The 18,168-nt window shown below is 38.2% G+C and overlaps 1 long non-coding RNA gene and 1 pseudogene across 1 annotated transcript; one reads left to right on the top strand and one right to left on the bottom strand.

Moving 5' to 3' along the window:
* Nucleotides 1-2,809: 2,809 nt before the first annotated feature.
* On the bottom strand, nt 2,810-3,988 carry LOC104445878 (annotated as a pseudogene).
* Nucleotides 3,989-9,037: 5,049 nt separating this feature from the next.
* On the top strand, nt 9,038-13,456 carry LOC108959698. The gene is made up of 5 exons (XR_005551285.1): nt 9,038-9,273; nt 9,805-9,894; nt 9,974-10,040; nt 11,424-12,680; nt 12,957-13,456. It is a non-coding gene; the product is annotated as an uncharacterized LOC108959698 (long non-coding RNA).
* The last annotated feature ends 4,712 nt before the right edge of the window (nt 13,457-18,168 follow it).

Below are 18,168 nucleotides of genomic sequence, written 5' to 3'. Positions count from 1 at the left end.
AGATAAGAAAAAAGTAAGAAAAACGAGAAAAATAAGCAAAACAATGTTGTTATATAGATCAGATTGCCCGTTGTGGGGAAAATTATTCAAAAAATCATAAACCTGTTGTACTTTTGCCAATTTAATCATAAATCTTTTAACATTTCCAATTCAATCCTAAATATTTTTACTTCTTACCAATTGAGTCCATCCGATCAATTTTGGTAGGAAAATGCTGACATGGACACCGACGATGCCATATAGGACCGTCGGCGCTGACGTGGACAATTAATAATTTTTTATTTTTTATTTTTTATTTTCTCTATTTTTTTCCTTTTTTTTTTTTTTTTTTATTTTTTTTTTTTGGCTTTCTTCTTTGCCTTTTCCAGCGGCCGACTAACCACAGGCGATGGTCGGCCACCAACCATAGCTAGCCAGCTAGCCTTGCCCACCACAAGCAAGGCTCGGCCAGGCAAGGGCAAGCCTCGGCGAGGCAAGCCCTCACCCAAGCATGGCTCGGGAAGGGTTGCCTAGTTCGACCTGCGTCGCCCTCAGGTGAGTGCCTCGAGGGTGAGCCTTGTGCCCCCTCACCAAATGCTGGCTAGGCCGACCCTCAACTAGGCCCGACCGACACACGGCGAGGCCGCCCTGGCCTCACTGGGCCTCACTTGTGTGTTGTCGGCAAAGAAGAAAGCCAAAAAGAAAATAAAGAAAATCAAAAAAATAAATATATTATTAAAAATTGTCCACTAATCGAGCATTTTCTGGCTCAATTGGTATAAAATGACTGGTTGATAAAAGTGTAGGTTTAGGATTTTTTAGACAATTTTTTCCCCATTGTGCCACATAAAATAGCTGGCAATAACTAATGCTAAGTCAACAATCTTTAGCAGCAATTCAATAGAGGAACTACATTGAAATTTAAGCAAAATTTTAGGATTAAATTGACAAAATTAAAAAAACTTATGGATAAATTGACATCCGTATAATATGTTTATGACTAAGTTGGTAATTTTCACCGTGTTGGATTTGCATGATCATAAAAGAAGACCCTCTCAATATACAACAGGTCATCAACTTATAATCACATATATGACCTCCATCTAACAATGAAAATCTAATATCGTCATCTACCACCAAACCTCATTTAATTATAAGAAACCCTAGACTCTGGGAAGCTTCAAGGCAGGCCTAGCCAACTTGAAAATCTTCGGTTCATGATATTCTCCTCAATCAGTGATGCCCTCAGCACTCAGCGCTCTCGACTTGAAGTCCTTTGCTTGCCTGGTTGAATCTTTCCCTTGGATCATGGGCTCCCTCGAAGGTCGACAGTTCCTCCTTTGCATCATTTGGGCTGAGTCATGCCAGCCTAGGCATGGCCTGATAGCCATTGCTACTAGTGATCATTGGTCATTGTTTGAAATAATAAAAAAGAATTGGGCTTGGGTTGGGCCAAAGCCGAGATAGTGGCCCGAGTGAGAAGGGATTGTACTAGGTCCCAACCCAAACAGGTCGGTGCAAGTGGCTCTCATATATTTCTCTCTGTCTTTCTTTTTCTGTTATCGAAAATCCACAAAGAAGCGCAGGAACTTTTCAAACAAACAGTAGTTAATTAGTTGGGGCCGTTGTGGGTGATAGGGAATGTCAATTAGTTAGACTTCATCTTGAATTTTGCCTTTGTTAGCTGTCAATTGGACTTCATCAGCCCCCCAGTTGCTTCTTTTGGTACAAAACGTGATGTCTTCGCCAAAAGAGCTCCCAAAATACGATGATTTACCAAAAACAGTTTTTTCCCCTTAGATCAGGTCATACTAACACAATTTCCTTGAATCATCATAGAAATATAAGCTGTTTTCATATCAAAACATTTACGAAGCATTACGAGATGGCATGATTGAGGATATAATTTGAGAGTATATAGATATGACACAATCAATGAAAATAAGTATGAATGAGCGAATTGAAACATACAACCAATAATCTCCAATCCCTAGTCTTTTTCTAAGCACATCAACATTTTGACTAGTGTCATAGAGGACGTTGGAATTGATCCAATATGATTGTTGTGCAGCCAAACAATCTTAATGCATTCAGAAAACCAATAAGGGACAATTGACTCAGCCTACGAGGCTTCTTCCAAGAGAGGGCTATCCACAATAGCCAATTGGCATCCAACTAGGCATAGTTAGATTACTCCATGAAATACAATTAACGATGCCAGGCATCTGTAAAAATAACTCTACGAAATTCTAGAAATGCAGTTCTACAACACATCAATCCAATGGCAAATGAAAATGATGATATTAATGGAATTCCGAAAAATTTATAGAAGGACGCGGAGTATTTAAAAATCCCCAGAGAGTCTAATGCTGTATCTGGTGGTCACCCATCTCCACATTCCGACAAGCTCACACAAAATCCTCTCGTTCGAAACCCGCTATACTCTCATTCTCTCTCCCTCTCTTTCATCGTCCACATGCTTTAGGTTCGAGTCCACCTGCCTATGTAAATGTTTGGTTTTTGCATGAATGAGTAGGGCTGGGATCACAATTGCAATGGCCAATCCCTTTTCTGATGTTTGGATCCATATGTGAATCATAGAATGGTGACTCCACCAACATTTTGGAATTGCCATTTCCACTACTTAGGCCATGCAATCATCATTTATCATTCCTAAGTAGGTTAGAGCCATATGGGCTCATAAAATTAGATTATATTGCAAGATAGGCATCAGGGGTACCAAATATATCACACATGCCCAACTGCAGTCGAAACTTGAATCTGGTCTCCTAGTTAAATACAGACCAAAAAGTGTCAAAAACATTGAAATTCAGACCCAGGAACCCCTGAGGAGGGCATCCGCGGGTGCAGTTTCCCCGAACGTCTTGAGCAGATCGGAGCAGGAGGGATCTGCCTCTCCTTCCGGTTTGAGCTCCGACCCCAGCTCCTCCTCTATGTCGTCCGATGCCGATATCAGCAGCAACTCACACCCTTCGTAGTTCGGGAAGTCGGGCGGGCTGTACCTCAACTGCCCGAACTGTCCCTGCAGGCGGGCGGGGAACACCGCCTTGCGCTTGCTCTGGAGTCCCCTGAACTGGGAAGGGCCGGCCCCTTGCTGGTCGGGATTCTTGATGTGGATGAGGAAGGACCCTTCTCTGTCGACGTTGAGCGACTCCTGTGGCTCTTGCTTCTCATCATCGGGAGGGAATTCGAGCTTGTATATGAGATGTGTGCGCTCTTTCTTCCTCCCAGATTTGTGTCTGAGCATGCGGTACACGCCCTCCCGCAACGCTCTGGCCGCAGCCGTGTGGCGGTGTCCCCTCGTGGAAGTGTCGTACTCTTCTGCAAGAAGCAACAAGTCATACTTGAACCACAGAGAGAGAGAGAGAGAGAGAGAGAGAGAGAGAGAGAGAGAGAGAGAGCCGACTTGATATCATCGATCTTGGTAGTGATCATCTCCACAAATCCCCACTGGGGTCGGCTCCGTTTGCTTGGGTCCGGAACTCTTCTTCCCCCTCACTATCAAACTCAGCAGCGCCTGCTTCTCGATGTTCACTTCCTGCGTTTGGCATTTAAAGAGAGGCTTGAAATCGCGAGGTGATCATAGACGGGTTGTGGGGTCGTAAATCTTGTCACCATCATTACCTGGCTTCCATGGCCGCCTTCTGCAGTGGCCTTGTCACTGGAATCGGGGTCGGAGCCTTCCTTGCAGGACTGGGGATCTTGCTTCTCCTCGACGGGCCTCTTGCCGGACTCGGGGCGGAGGACTATGTAAAGGCGCTGCGCGTCGTCAGCGCGGTCAGCTGCTTCTCTCCACCTTGGGCCTATAGAAGATCTCCCCTCTTTCCTGCTATTACAACCCCCACAACAAGCTCACTCGCTCACTACCCTACGCCACCAACTAGCAAACCCCATTTGATTGACAGTAAAAGCAAGGCAAAAACGAGTATAGAACCTGAATTTCGACTTGGGGATCATTTCGGGTCTTCACTTCCTGGCCTTGACCCATTTCCAGCGCCACTGCCACAACACAGCACGCAGTTGATGCAAATGGAGTCGGAGAATCGACGGCAACCAGAGTGGATTGTGGACACGTCCACTTCGTGGATACCCCACGTTACGGTTCAGAGGCCAGCCACGTCTTTCTGTGTGCTGCTGTCGGCGACCGAAACGCAAACATCCCGGTGAAGAACGCACTGCAGAGGGACATCCCACGAGTCTCAACGCCTTCTTCGTCCATGAAAACCCACGCCCGCAACTATAATTTTCAGTTAATACCATTCATCGAGAAAGAATATTACGCACAATCCTGGTAAGCGCACTTAGGTTTTAAAACCCTTTGTTAGCTAAATTTGACCGTTTATCTATATAGCCTATAATATGTTGTTAAGTTACCGACATTTATCTAGCCTGGACTGCGTTATGTCCAGCTGCTTCTACATTAATTTTAAGTGATTGTATCAGCTCTTCACTGGTTAAGTCACCATCTAATTTTAGTTTCATCAACTCTTCTTTGATTGAATGACGAACATTTGTTTAATTCTTCTACAATTCCCACATGTTTTAACAATTTACCAATATTTATTTGCGAAATTCATCGGCATATTAAAATTAGTGGCATTTTCAAAAAAGATTTGACCGCTCTTATTTGAGTCCACTTATCAATATTTGTTTGCATGTAATTTTAATCCGTCGGAGAGCTCCCAGCGAACTATGAATAAATCAATGGAATAGTTGGTATCTTAAAATAATCAAATAAAAGTTGGTAAGTGACCACACATTGGCATGCTTGTCACCTGACACTTCACTTCACTTCAATTTTGTGATTGCCACATGCATGATGCGATATGGTTTTGGTTTTCATCTACTAATAAAGGGTAAATTTGGGTGATGAGTATTAGCTTGGGATTTTTTGTTAGGAAAAAATTAGTTTGGGATAAATGTTTCATCATCATGCTAATAAAGAGTTTTTGTGGAACAAAAATTATTTAGGGGTAAATTTGCATACTGATTTGATGGTATTATTCTAATTTTTTTTTTTTAAAATTGTCAACCCAATTTTATTTTTGTACTTTTTTGTATTGTTTATCTAGATATATTCAGTTTTTTCAAATAATATATAAATTGTAAAATGATGAGTGTTAGCTCTAATTTGCTAATCTATATGTGTGTGTAAGTATTGGTAAAGTTTTCAAGTTTTTAGTAATTTCTCCCAAAAAATATTTAATTTTCACAAAATCTATTTATAGTAACTTTGAATGAAAAGTTAATTAATACGTTAAGAAATTCACTCGGAAACCTAAACACTAGGTTCTGAGTTGTCTAATCTACTGCTTCCTTCCACATGAAGACGGTTGTGGCCCGGGCATATGTAATTATGACATATACACCTGGTCAATATTAGATTAAATGACAATCAAGATATGCAATTATCCTTGAGAAGCTCAATCTCCCCCACGTGTTGCGTAGTGAATTTTATAACCCTTAAGCAAGCTAAGCCCCTATTGCTCAAAAAAAAAAAAAAAAAAAAAAAAAAAAACAAGCTAAGCCCTACAAATAAATTATGATATTATTAGTGATTAATATATAAAACCATGACTCACCCATGGGCAGCGTAGTTGGTGTGAGTTCTCTCCCTCATCACCAAGGTCGAGAGTTCGAACCCTCTCATTGCATTCCATAACTTAAGTGGGGTTCTAGGGGGTAGATTACTGGGCCAGCCCCCCTCTCGAGGTTTTACGTCTAAATAGCGGCTTCCGGTGAGACCTGACAGTGCTACCAAGCATCGGAAGGTCGTGTGATCCCCGAAAGGTGATCTCCGGCGGTTCCTCGGCCATAAAAAATAATATATATAACCATGAACAACATGAACGACATCCAATATTAAATTACCATCATTTCATGGGCTTGACTGCCCCGTCTATGTACAACGACTTACATAGGCCTATTTGTGGACTCCACAACAGATCACTTCTTTAAATGAACACATTGCTTCATATATCGACAATTTCAAAGTGTTTATCAAAGTTGCTTTCTCTATTTTTGCAAGACTTCCTAAATTTGAAGTACAATAATTTTAGTCACTGCGAGTGCTTGACCTCTCATGTACTCCAAATCTCGAGGAATTGAATTTTCGTAATTGCAAAAACTTGGTAGAAGCCCATGAGTCCGTTGCATATCTTGACAAGTTGCAAGTGTTGAATTTAAGGTAGTGCTCTGAACTTAGTGTTTTTCCTAATGTACTCAAGTCGAAAAAGCTGTGAGCTCTTGATTTTGGTCATTGCACAAAATTTGAAAGGTTCCCTGATATTCCACATAAGCTTGAAGGCCTTAAAGAGCTTATGTTAGAAGGGACCACTATTAAAGAACTTCATGCATCAATAGAAAATCTTGTCACTTTCAAGGAAATGCATATATATGGTTGCAAGAACCTGGAACATCTTCCATCTAGCATTTGTAAGTTACAAAATCTTGAATACTTGTAAGTTGATAGTCGCACGAATTTAATCAAATTTCCAAAGTATGAGGATTTAGTTAATTCATGAATGAAGGTGGGACTTTCAAATTTAGGCGAGTTAAATCTTGCGAGATGTAATTTGTCCAAAGTAGAGTTTCTTGAGACTCTTTCCTGTTTTTTAAGTGTTCAATTCTGACGGAGAACAAAATTGCTACCCTTCTTACATCTATTGTTAGGTGTTATTATTTGTTTGGATTGAATGTCATAAACTGCCATCAATTACAAGAAATTCCCGAGCTTCCCCCATTTTTGAGTTAATTGCGAATCTCTACAAAAATAAATAAATAAATAAATAAAAATTGAAGATTATACCTCAATTCATGATATTGTTCGTAGAGGTTTGGCTGATACTGGCGAGGTTAGATTATCTCTCTCTCACACACACACACACACACACACAAACACACCCATATCGATGTGGGGGTATATGTCAGGGTCATTGTGTGAAATATTGCAACAGCTGAAAACGCAAGATTGAAGGCTTAAGATAAACAAACATATATGAAGTAGTTCTACACGTCTGTAGCATAAGTGGCCCCTGTACTTTTATGGGAATGATTTCTATCGCATGAGACTCGTGTATCAATGCAAGCAAGGATCAATGAATCTTCTTATGTCGGTACTAATGCTAACTTCGATACTTTCTACCAGTTTACCTTTGTAACAAGAGTGGCCTAAATTTAGAATGATTCTCCCTGAAGGAGAGATGCCACAATGGGTTGTTCCTATTGAAGAGGTTCCATATCTTTCATGGTTTTAGAAGACTTACATGATCAAATTCTTGAATTGGCATTTCGTGTCGTTCTTGATATTGATGACCCGAAAGAGTACTATGACTTTGATATTGAATCACATGTTAATGGCAAAATGTAGGATTGCCATGGACAAGTTTGCAAATTTTTGTATTCAGATCATATCTTTGTCGATCATCTTTTACCATGTGAGCTGTGGAGAGGAATTCAATTTTGCTCAAATTGATAGGTGTTATATTCAATTTAGTCCTACATTATCGAGTAAAAGACTGAAAAGGTGTGGATTCGAATAATATGCAAGCAACTAAGGGACAATTTAAAGGTTGAACTTCAAGATAATTAGCTGATAGATTCAGCTTTACCCTATGTGGTTGGTCATGGATCAACAGATTTAGCAGTCGATAGTTCACATGTGCATGAAGATAATTTGAGCGAAGCAGATCTATAGGAGGACTTGCAAGATTGTCAAATGAGCATCGGGAAACACAGTCAAATAGGATCAAAGAGAAAATGTTAGTTTAATCTCCCTCTAAGGAAGTGGATGAAGATGATGATGACTTCCAATTCGATCGATGGAGATGAGAATGAGATGGGAATGATGATAGCTCTACTAAAAAAATTGCGTTTGTAGTTGGAAAGATGGAAACTTGCTAAGGAAGAAATTCGTAGGTGAGTGAGTTGAGCTGATCTTTATTACAATGCCTTTCTTCTTCCTTGTTCCTGTAGTTTTCTTTTCTTAGAAAAAACTTCTAACAGGTACTTGCCTTCACTCATATATTGACATTGAGGTAGTTTTACATGTCCACTTGAACTAGCGTTAATTTTGCCAGCTACAATGAGGGAAATGATCAGCCCTGGGCGAAAGCTCAACAAATAGAGAGAAGCTCAACCTCCTTCTTGAACTTCATATCGAGAAGATGAGTTCGACCGAGAAAAGCATGCGGAAGTCGTGGGTGGCAAGTCGCGTGATGAGGCTTGGGCAAGCAAGAAGAAGAAGAAGATCGCAGCATGCTCATTTACATGGGGCGAGTATGCAAACATGGAAAGGGCGCGATGATGGGTGAAGATTTGGTCGGAACATGCGAAGAAAGTGGTAAATCACCATGCGGTTTATCATCGCGGGATGAGGATTTGATTTTGGTGGAGGAAGGATTGGGAAGAGAAGGCACAAACAACTTCCACTGTATGGACCATCGAGGACTAAGAATACTATCCGTGAGTTTTATCCATCTTTTGCCTTTCATTTTCTTCTCTCTTTTTTTAACGTTCTCTTTACTCGCGCCTTTGGTTCTTGCACTTTCATTTCCGTGTACTTTCGTTTCACTACTTATTTCTTTTCATTGCTTCCAATTCTAGTATGTTTATTTTTATTCGCACTTAGATCGATCCCTCAATTCAAGCCCCATTCTTGCATTTTTATAATTGGACCTGAAATCATGGAGCGATCTTGATTGCTTTCCACTCACTCAATCATCGGATTCAAACCCAAACTCATAAAAAATTTATCGGAAACCTCAACCATAAAACCGTCCCATCATGTTATTTTTCTGGAAACCACTTTTGAAAATCATGAATGTCAAATTTTTTGTCTCAATAGAAGTAGCCTTCCATTACTATAGAAAATAATATATATGTGATGGTCGCCTGCTTAAAATAAACAATTAATTTTAATTAACCCTAGTTAGTAAACTTTAATTCCCAAAACAGAATACTGCAATTCTTTCCTTCTCTTAGTTTTTTTTAAACTAATTTTCCTTCTCTTAGTTCATTCTCTGATTTTGCCGTTGTTAGGAAGCACCTTTCTTTTCTCCGCCATGGCCAAAACTTCCAACTCCATCGATATGATGCCAGTGAGCTCTGATGCATTGAAGATCGCCACCTCCCAACGGAGTCAACGAACAGAGGAAGAAGCTCGTCTTCCTGAAACAACGGCGACGGAGGCCGGCCATGGAAACTGGTGACGTAGCTTGAGGTGAACGATTCTCTCCTGAGGTTCTGGGCTTCGTGCAGCTTGCTGTAGATCAGGTAACACCTGGCACGTCCGAATTTTATTAAGTTGGTGGAATACTTGAGATGGATTTTAATTACGATTTGTTTGGCCCTGCAATTACGCGGGAACTTGAAGAGTGTGTCGTTGAAGCAGTGTTTCTTCGTAAGTTTTTTTTTGGAAGGTGTAGCTTTTCTTTCTTTGTTTTCATCGATGGCAATTTATTGAAAAAAGCAGGTGAAGTCTAGGTTCAAAGTGGGGAAAGAAAAAGAGAGGAAGAGTGAAGTAATGGTTTTTCTCAGTCCCCTTTTCAGGTGAAAAACAATCATGAGAAACACGAAGTTCACATAATTTATTCAGTAGAATAAAGACAAAAGCACAAGTAGCTGATCGTTGATTCTGAATTCTGAAGCCTTCGCAACAGTTTAGGATTCTCTTTTTATCCTTATGTTGCTGTAGCTTTTATGATGGAAAATGACCGAGAAGCTAAAACTCCTGGCTGCTTCTTGAATGTTTGAATGAAACCTGATTAATGTAGTTTCTCAAACTAGTTGCTGTTTTTGCTTTAGTGTTGTTAGAGCCATATCAGTTCGAGCGTTCAGTGGGATTTGTATCTGAATTACAGGATGAGTATGTTTTAATAACCAGGTGCATTTCAGGTATGTCACTTTATTTTCGGTCTTAATTGGTAAGTGATTTCACATTGTACATTATTGATCTTATATTTTCATTGAACAGCTGTGTGATTGTTGAGAAAGGGCACATTATTGCAGCAGGAAGAAACAGGACTAATGAGAAACGGAATGTATGTCTATCGTTACTTCTTTATTCCTTGCTGTAAATTTTGACCAACAGCACTTTATTGTTGTTTTTATTTGATACCCTCACATTATCCACTTGTAGTTAATGTTGATCTTTTTTGTGTCTCTGCCTTAAATATTTCTTTACTATGTGATAAAATAGTACATCTGAACACTAAAAAGTGGAATTTTCTATGCATTATTAGGCTGTAATGGTTTTGTTCCTGTTATTCTTTCATAAAATACAAGTACGGCTAACAATAGCAAGAATCTTGCTTTACTATGTACAATGTTTCACATTTCTCATTTGCCATTGTTCTCTGTCTGAATTTTGGACCGATTACAGTGAAAGAAAAAGCTTCAATGAGGAGACAGAGAATAGGGGAATAATTTTTATTTTTTGAATAGAAATCAATTCTTTGTAAGCTGCCGGACCAGAATGTTCAGTGCTTGTAGATTGTGCTGCATTGCATGCTTGAATATGTTTATTAGTACTTGATCACCTCAACATATTAGAAAGTTATAGATTATTCTCAGTATGTATTTATTGCTTTACATTACGTGAGAGGGAGTTGTTATGGTGGCTTCACTTCTCTTGATGAAAAGGGCATAGTGAGAGATGGAAAATTCTAAAGTTATGAGAAGCGAGTTGAGAGACTCTGCAAAATCTCAAGTATAGGGAGGATAACTGCAGTTTCACATAAAATTTCAGAGAATATAATGCTTGAGTACTAGAAATTTGATCGAATGCCTAATAGTAAGGAGAATGCTCTTCAAACAGTGTCCATTCCTTGACATTGAGGAGCAAACAGAGTTGTCCATGCTTCACGCATAAGATCCTCTCTTAGACTCTTAGTGTTGTGAATATTTGAAGAAAGAACTGAAATTTCTGCATAAGGTGCGTCAATAATTCTGTCTTGGAGACAGTGGTTCATCCAATAGGATTCATGATCTAATGCAGTTGGCTTTGACAAAATCCTATCTTCCTCAGTTAGTCTACACACCAAGCAAAGGTTGAACTCAAGCCTTGAAAATATAGGCAACATGGAGCAGATACAAAAGAGGCGATTTGAAAACGAAATAGACGAGTTATAGATGCGTTGCTATTATTTGCTTTGGTTAATTATTTTTTATTTGCATTACTAATGCTCTCGACACTAAGAGGAAGAAGGCAATGACACTTAGAGATGCATCAATTTAAAGATAAACTATTGGACTCAAACGTTAAGCAAGAGTAAAAGAAATAAATAGATAAACGAGGAGGTGTAAACATTTTTCATGAAATGCATTACCTAAATTTATGTTGAAACTACTCTAAGATCAACTTTCTCTCTAACGAGCTCCTAAGTTCAATATGCTTTCTTTATTTTCTCCTCGCGCTTTCCAAGGCAACAAGATGTGCAAAAATGGAAGCTCTTGATGTTCTTCTTGAACAGTGGCAGAGGACTGAATTTTTATCTGCAGAAGTTGCAGAGGAGTATTCAGCATGCTCCCTTTATGTGACATGTGAACTATGCATAATGTGTGCAGCAGCATTATCAATCATTGGTACATCTGTTGATCATACTGAAATAAAACTAAACTTTTGTAAAATTTGTTTACTCATATATGATTAGATGACTCTTAGCCGTTTTAAGGTATGAAGAAAGTATGTTATGACTGTGCAAATGAAATGTGGAGGCTGTGGCTCAGTGCTGTTGTTGCATCAATTAGCTCCGAGGAATGAATTAGGTCAGTTTCTGGACTTGCTTTTGTTGCTGATTTCATATCTGCTTAGCTCCACTTTGAAATTTTGACATTTTACAATTGACAACCAAAGCTTACTGGAGGTTTATGAATCTTGTTTTGATTACTGATTGATGTGCATTTGTAGGGTAAAACAGAGTTCTCTCATTAATTAACATGTAAATATGGAGAACGCTAGGGTTGTGTCACATTGTAATCTGATCTGCAATTAAGCTTTCTTAGTATTCATTACTTCCTAAATTGTATGAGATGTTTATAAGCTAGCATACAGGTATGGCTTCGTGGTATCTTTCTTCACTGCACATGATCCATAAACTACAATGATTACCCCTTCAATGAAGAAGTCTTTACAAAATATTCAAATAGAATTATCTTCTGTCCTTTGAAGAGTGGAAATGATAAAAGGGGTTTCACTGGAGAGTGATTTGGCTAAATTCATGGCTTTTCCTTTGCAAGAAATAGGAAGAGAAGCATGTTAGTTCACAACTTTTTGAAGTACATGTAGAAGATACTCACTAGGAGATGCAACAACCATGCCTCTGCCTTTGGTTGATGTTCTCTGATATATGTTTTTACTGTTAAGCATGTTAATTCATGAAGGTAGATCTCTCTTGACTTTACTTCTGCTTATATACTTTACGTATTTAGCTATATGTCGAAATCACACCCTTTAGTAATGAGGCATGGGCAAATGCTGCTTGAGAGTTTCGCTTAATATCTCCCATGAAAGTTCTCTGAACCAGACACGAGCAACTACTTCCGTTTGGGAAAGTTACGGGTGAAAGAATGACTTAAAATTGGTGTGAGAGGTTGATGTTTTTGTAGTTGCTTGCAGCATCGGGAGGAGCTGGCTTTGGCAGAGAGAACGCAGGATCTTTGTTACACGGAGCACAAGAACAGTAATCTTCAGCTCTTCACTGTTTTCTACTAGCTTTTGGTTTCCTTAAATATGCAGTATAATCTTCGAGACTAATTGAAATTATAATGTAAATATAACAATTTAGAAGAAAAATAAAAATTTCACTATATTGAGTTGCTTATTCAGTATAAATGATGCACATTGATAAATAGGAGTGCCCACTCGAAAATGGAGTAGAAAAATATTTTTTATTTTAAAAATATTATTTATTATTTATTTTTTTCCTTTCATCTTCATTGTCTTCTTCCCTACTCAGCTGTCATCCAAACTGGTATAGTGCCATTGCCTCCGCTCGTTAATGCCATGAGGCCATGACGTGTCGTTGCCATCTGCCGCACTAGAGCTTGTGATTATCTCTTTCACTATCCCCGACCTTCGCTTGAGGTTGTCACCTCGAGTTCGATGTCTCCGCCTCAGCTAGCCCCAGAGAGAGATGGCAATGGAGGTGGTGGTCGCCTGGGCAGTTGATGGTGGTGGAGATGTAATACGTTCTTGGTTGGTGGCGGTGGTCACGTTGGCTCATGGATGTGGAGTGTGGTATTGCTTGTTGTTGCAGTTGTGGTGGACAGTGTTGGCAATAGTGGTGGGCAGAGAGGGAGAGGCCCGATTCCACGTTGGTGAAATTGCCACTTGATAATAATTTTCCATGTAAGCCTCACGTCAACATATTTTATGGTTGTTTAACGGTTGTAAATGGTACATCAACAATTTCAGTCAAGTACTAAACGGAAGCTGACATTGAGCATAACTTGAAAAGTTGAGGTATTCAATTGTAAAAAAAAAAAAAAAAAGGAAATTATATACTAAATCGGAAAACTGACAAAGTTCAGTCATGCTACGTTGGGAAAGGTCCTTCTACAAGGGACTCTATTCCCCCATGCGCAGGTGGCAAGGACTTAATATTAACCACAAGTATGATGTTAAACAAAATTTTTAACACTTAAATGCACGTGTAAACTCAATTAATCTCACATGTTGAATTTCATGGACTTACGTGATTGAACGAGTGATATGCTCTTGGTTCATGTGCCTCAAGAGCAAGCAAATGTTGATCTTACTAAATTGATATACAAAGTGATGAGGCAGAGTTTTATTAGGCCTTGAATGTGACTATCCTTTTCAACAACCTAATCACAATATGCTTCATTACTTGATGTCGACACCGGTCATGCTACAGTTGGCCGGCGCCGAAGTGGATAATTTTTAATAACATTTTAATATTTTTCTTTTCGAGTTTTTATTAATTTTTCCTTAATTTTCTTTTCTTCTCTTTTCTTTCTTTTCTTTTTATTTTTTTTCCTTTTCTCTTCTTTTCTTTTTCTCTTTTTCCCTCTGCCGGCCATTGGGGCTTGTTGATTGCCTCAAGCGAGAGTTGCCCTTGATTGGATGATGGCTACCCTCACCAGCCCAAGCTTAGGCATCCCTCGCCCAAGGTTGGCAAGGGTAGCCCTTTTTGAGGCCAACGAAGGGAAAAGGTGAAAGGAAAAAAAAGAAAATAAGAGAAGGAAAAAAAAAAGAAAACAACCAAAAAAGTAAGGAAGGAAAATAGAAAAAAGAAATAATTAATAAAAAATAAGAAATATTAAAATATTATTAGAAATTGTTTACGTTAGCGCTGACCATGCTAGGATAATTAGGTCCATATAAGTGATTTATCGCTAAAATTGGCTAGATGGACTCAATTAGTAATATGCGAAAAATTTTATGATTTTTTAGACAATTTTCCCTCAAAGTTAGGGAAAAATAGGGAAAATATTTTATGTATGAGTATAATACATAAATTGTCGACATTTTCTAGGCATCTAGAATGTAACTTAACAAGCGTATCAACAGCCATTGACATTGTCAAATGATAGTTGATCACATTAATTACCATCCATGACTACTTGACTCTACCTGCAAATAGTTGTATGAAGAAATAAATCCATTCTCTTATTCAAGAATGAGGCTAACATATTTGGTTAGCTTCTCACTTGCAGCAAAATTTTACCAATAACAAGTAAATGGGGTGCTGATACAATCCATGCAGAGCCTTTTTTTTTGGCTGAATAAGCCATTTTTTCCAACATGTCCAAAACGCCTTATGTATAAACTTAATTCTAATGTAAAAAAGTATCTTAATTCCTTTCTTTATTTGTCGGCACTCTCAAATAGGCAATTGAAGCGATCAAGTAACATCAAAAGGAGGGAAAGAAATTGATGACGGTGCAAAAGAAGAAGAAAAAAGTTAAATTTTAGGATGGAGAGTGATTTGGAGGAAAGAAATATATCTGTATCCAGCAAAGGTTGCAATGTCAAGAAGTGTTGAGGCACAAAGAGGCTAAAGTTGAAGCCGATTTGCTTTCGATGCTCTTTCCGCTCTCCATTTCATGTTGGAGAATGCGTTAAAAGAAATATGAAGTGGTCGAGATATCTCTGAAATCTCTATTCGACCGGTGAATACCGACTTAAATGCTACCATGGTGGACTGATGAATGTCGTGACCCTCCCAATGTGGTGGGGAAGACGGGGTTAGAGATAATGCCCAAGAGGGGGGCTGATGGCCTTTGATTAGGCACGAAATCTCTCAAGCCATTGCCTCGTGAAATGGGAGTCGTCACTAGCCTAACCAAGTGATGCACCGGAGATTACCTCACTTCCCGCGTAATTAAATATTTTCTAAGATGGGGGACTTAATTACACTAATAATTTCTATTAGTGTCCTTTTAGTACCTTTAACTTAATTGGATTTCTCATCCAAGTATCAAGCGGACTTCATTGCTAATTATGAGTGCTAAAGGTCATTCAACTCACTAAGTGTTTATGCAATAGTTTTTATGGATTTGTTATGATCCTAAGGCTTATCCCAACCATTCTAAAAAATAAAATAATATCCAATGCAATGAAAGTGTGAGAATTAAATATTCAAGTATTGAAATGCTAAAAGTAAAATACGAGAAAGAAAACTTGATACTCGTCAAGCAAAGAACATAGATGATTTGGTTCAAAGCCCCGAGACATAATTCCTCATGAGCTTGACTCGATACCAAGTCAAGTAAAAAATATACCAGGCTTTGTTCTTAAGCCCCGGAACATGATTCCCCATGAGCTTGATAACATGGATCGAAACTTCTACTCATTTAATTATTAATGATAGTACTAACTAAACTGAGCTACAAAAGAGAAAAACTAAGCTACACATTCAATAAGGGAATGATTCTAATTCTAAATGGATTATCATTAGTTTTTTTTTATTATGTGCAATAAATTTAGGAGTTTTTAAATAATTTCCCATATTTATTGTGAAATATGAGAAATTTCCGTACAACAAAATGGTTTAGACGATGTATCGCCACATGTTAGGAGAAAACACGTTAAAGGGAAGTGTCCCGTATCATAAACGCATAAGTTGACGTGGAGCTTAATAAGAAAAATGTTGGGGTTGACTAGGTCAAGTCGTCCTTAATGTGTTAGGAGTTGATTAGGTCAAAGCTCTTTTTAAATAATCTAAAATAGATTCGAGACACTGTCTTTTACTAGGTCAAGTCGTCCTTAATCTACCCCAAATTTAGGTTCGAGACACTGTCTTTTACTTAAAGTTTAAACCGCCACTTTTTTTATATTTAATATTTTTGTTGCCACTTTGCTCTTCTTCAAAATTACCATTGGATTTAGGACCCACTACAATTTTCTTTAAGATTTTATTATCTTCTTTCAAATTGGGTTTATGTTGGTCATTACACTTTAAATCACTGTCGTATTAGTAACTACTGTAGTTAGTAGCATGGGCCTGGATAAAAATTGAATTGCACAAATAGTAAGTAATAGAATTTTCAAAAATTTGAATGCGTTTTTACTCTAAATTATTACTCAAAAGGATCACGACAATCCAGTTAAGGAAAATTAGGAAAAAAAATTATTCTCGCCTAAAACCTTTCACAAACACCTCGTATGAAAGCTAGAAGTGTTGTCTCATGGTCGTACACGATCTTCATGACTATCTCGAAGCGTCGTTTCACAAATTAGAAAAGTCGGAAGCTTGTCCCCTCCACTTAGGGAAAATGTCATAGGCTTGACTGAAAGTCGTCGCTTTTCATGGGCTTGACTTAAAGTCGTCGCCAGTCTTTCCGTGCTAAAGAAAAAAGAAGATGCGTGTCTCACGGTGAAGAAAAAGCCTTGTTCAGTGTGCAGCGGGACCTACCATGCATACATTTTCCTAGCATCGGTGTTCTCTATCACCGACACACCATCTCATACAGGCACTCAAAACGTTTGACCTTGACTTAGATTTGTTGACAAGAAATTCGAGATTGAGAATTTCTAATGAAAATTTATGATCTTCCATGTGTTAACTTCAATTTTTGCGGTACTGAGCTGAATAACTTCCTGTTACACCTATGAATAAGATCATGGGAATCGCAATTCATTCTTAGCCCGCTAGATCATCTATTGCAACTGAGGGATTAGGAACATGGCTAAAAATCTGATCCGCTTACACCATTATGATCACCTCCTAATTTAAAAAATTTGTTAATGAATATGATTTACCAAGGATGATTGGCTCATACGCAATACAAAAGGTGGGACTTATGCAAGATCTATCCTCCTGACGCATGAGATTTAGCATATTGATATTATACAAAGTTTTATTATTACCATCGAATTCTTGAAACGATTTATCATAGGCATTAAAAAGTAATGATATGGTTATCTATCTAGAAAAATTATGAAGTGAACATAGTGCATAAACTAAATTGAATTTGAACATCAAATTAAGTAGACTCCATATGAATATCTTCAACTTTTACTACTCAGATCTAGTCTTATATATATTGTTCATTTACTAATTTCTTACCTATTAGATCCAAATAACTGCCTCGATGTTGAACTTTTGGTTGTGGCACATATCTCTAAATAATAAATCAAGTGGCGCTCTTAATGAGAACATAAAATTAACCAAATTCCTAAGCCATATTGAAGCGATAAGATTATTGTAGTGGGGAAATGCATGCGTAAGTAGAGAGAGTCTGGTGCCACTCCCAAAACATTTTGTCCAACCCATTTTAAAGTGGAATTCACAAGTACTCTCCACATGCCCTCATTTAGTCTTCTCTCTTCTTGTGACATAGAATGGCAATATAAGGGTAGAACAATATCATGGCTCAGCAAGTGACAATCATCATTGTTTCTATGACATCATGGAAAAAATAATGCAATCTTATAAATATGTATCCACGATATGCATTGTACAAATCATACTAGTTGATATTATCCAATAACATGAATATTCCATGTACTCTTTATAAATCAATGCATCACATAGTATGCATCATAGCATAAGCCATACTGTAGCAAAAATCAATGTCAACCTTTCATATCAAGAAACTTCGTGGTCACGTTTTGCCAATGCTTCATTTTCCATATAAGAGAAAGAAAAGTGAAGACTAAATAGATGAAAGGCATTTCCGATTGCTAATCTCGATCATCCA

Source organism: Eucalyptus grandis, chromosome 5 (assembly GCF_016545825.1).
Source record: "Eucalyptus grandis isolate ANBG69807.140 chromosome 5, ASM1654582v1, whole genome shotgun sequence".
In the NCBI taxonomy this organism is placed as follows: Eukaryota; Viridiplantae; Streptophyta; class Magnoliopsida; order Myrtales; family Myrtaceae; genus Eucalyptus; species Eucalyptus grandis.
The sequence above is the reverse complement of the archived record's forward strand: the minus strand, read 5'-3'. Positions and strand labels throughout refer to the sequence as shown.